At 31.2% G+C, this 2500-nt stretch overlaps 1 protein-coding gene across 2 annotated transcripts in view; it reads right to left on the bottom strand.

The window, feature by feature from the left end:
• Positions 1-1843: 1843 nt before the first annotated feature.
• LOC122251959 (uncharacterized) overlaps positions 1844-2500 on the bottom strand; it is an 18722-nt gene continuing 18065 nt past the window's right edge. For both annotated transcript variants that reach the window (XM_086535202.1, XM_086535201.1), the window contains exon 12: positions 1844-2500. This exon is cut by the window's right edge and continues 1427 nt beyond it. The gene's annotated coding sequence lies outside the window, so the exon portion shown is untranslated.

Below are 2500 nucleotides of genomic sequence, written 5' to 3'. Positions count from 1 at the left end.
AATTCTATCACATTACTTCATATTCCTTCACTTTATTGGCATTTTCTTTCCCTAATTTGCAACCTAAATTTACCCTTTTATTCTACCATCTAATGTCATGCGTGAAAATTTAGAAAATAATTTGATTAGTATAGTGTGATAGTCTTATTATGATGATCATAGATTTTTTTTAACGTCATAGTTACATAGATAACATTACAGTTAGAAAATAATGTCTATAAATAATATCCAGGAAACAAAATTAATATTATATAAAGAAAAACCACTGGACTATGATGTAATAAGAAAGTAAAACTATTATTATTATCATTATTATTCTTATTATTATCATTTTAGTATTAAACTCATGCTTTCCAACTTAGACTCATATTTAATATACTAATTACTGATAAGGAGGAGAGACTTCATTTTATGGAATACCAATTATGTCACTGATAATAATGATAAAAAGTACTATGTAGCAACTAAAGATAAATCGCGATTATCATTTTTGAAATTATTATAGATTTAGGAATCAATTATAATTTTCGAATCTTCCTAGATCGGAAACTGTAATTAAAATATGTTAGATATTTCAATATGTCTATTTGTCGTTCTAAAATTACTTCTGTGATAACGAAAAAAAAACAATTATTAAGTTAATTATTGAAGTGAAGAACAAATATATAGAGTGTAGAAAGTATTTATCTAAAAAAATATATGAAGGAGTTACCCATAGAAATAAGAATTTACGTTTTCTTCTCCACCAACTATAGAGTATCAAAGAAAATGTTCCAGAGAGAAAAATATAATAGTTTACCGTATATACAAAATTTAAAGTATAAGTTCTCTTTCGTTGCTAATGGTATAATAGAAAATAGGAATAATCCTTTATAGGCCTAACAGGGGTAATTAATTCGATATCATATCTAACAAAAAAACGACTGAAAATGGTGGTATATCGTATCTAAAATCATAAGCGATGAATATATGTATATATATATATATATATATATATATATATATATATATATATATATATAAATAGAGAGAGAGAGAGAGAGAGAGAGGGGGGGGGGCGAGAAAGAGAAAGAGTGAAAGAGAGAGAGAGAGAGAGAGAGAGGGAAAGAGAGAGAGAGAGAGAGAGAGAGAGAGAGAGAGAGAGAGAGAGAGAGAGAGAGAGAGAGAGAAGAGAGAGAAAAGAGTGACAGAGAGAGAGAGAGAGAGAAAGAGAGTTAGAGAGAGAGAGGGGGTAGAGAAGAGAGAGGGGGGGGTAGGGAGAGAAGAGAGAGAGAAGAGAAGAGAAGAGAAGAGAGAGAGAGAGATGAAGAGAGAGAGAGAGAAGAGAGAGAAAAAAGAGAGAGGAGAGAAGGAGAGAGAGAGAGAGAGAGAGAGAGAGAGAGAGAGAGAGAGAGAGAGAGAGAGAGAGAGAGAGAGAGAAAGAGAGAGAGAGAGAGAGAAAGAGAGAGAGAAAAAAAAAGAGAGAGAAAGAGATAGATAGATAGATAGAGAGAGAGAGAGAAATAGAGAGAGAGAGAGAGATAACACAGAGACATATAGACACAGAGACATAGACAGGCAGACAGACAGAGAGTGTGTTTGAAATCAGTATACTAAAGCCTCTCATTTTTGTGTGCTTGACATTTCATTTGAAGCGTTTTATTTACAAAACAAAGTACATGTCTTGACAGGACCAGTCATGCATAAATGAAGGATTCCACTTTCATTTTCAGTTCTAAGACATGGAGATGAACACCAAGGAAGATATCAGAACTGTTTCAATAAAGTTATTTTGATTATATTCATGTATTTTTTTCCATTATCCTTACTACATAACATCTCAGAGAAGAAGAAAAAAACAACACACAGAACATAAGTTGTTATTGTTTTTTAGTAATACACATTCCTTCAATCACACAAAGCACAAAATAGCATCAGAATCATATATTCATCCATCATTCTTGGATATTTTGGAGCCAACACTTTTGAATAGGAGAGTCTCCCCGTAAATGGAAAAAAACCTTCGTTTTCTTTGCTTATCATCAGGTAATTTGGTATCAATATCCTTTAAAAAGAATCTATATCTTTGTTAGTATCAATGGATATACACTATATGAATTTCATATTGATTTAGTCAACATATATGCTATAGTAGAAAAAAGTCTGTTGACCTCGAATCCTTAAATGGTGTAGCTAAGATCATAGGTCAAAGGTCAAAGGTCAATTATATTGTCTCATAATTAATAGCTAAATACCACGTAACGATGGATTGCGTTACAATACATTGATCATTTCATTATTTTATATCATAACGCTTGTATTACATACATGCACTTTACATTGACACACATAAAACAAACAGAAAATATTATATAGCAATTACATCGTAAACACAAGAAAAGGGAATTTCTAAACAGAAAATTACTCTCTCCAAGGGGTGATTAGTGTAAACATAAACGGAAGCTAAATCAGCTAATATATACAATGGAATAACCAAAACTAACAACAAAAAAACACGAAA

This window comes from Penaeus japonicus, unplaced genomic scaffold (genome assembly GCF_977035675.1).
Source record: "Penaeus japonicus unplaced genomic scaffold, GWHDUDI00000001_assembly GWHDUDI00000042, whole genome shotgun sequence".
NCBI lineage: Eukaryota > Metazoa > Arthropoda > Malacostraca > Decapoda > Penaeidae > Penaeus > Penaeus japonicus.
Note: the sequence above shows the minus strand (reverse complement) of the source record. Positions and strands in the feature narration are given on the sequence as shown.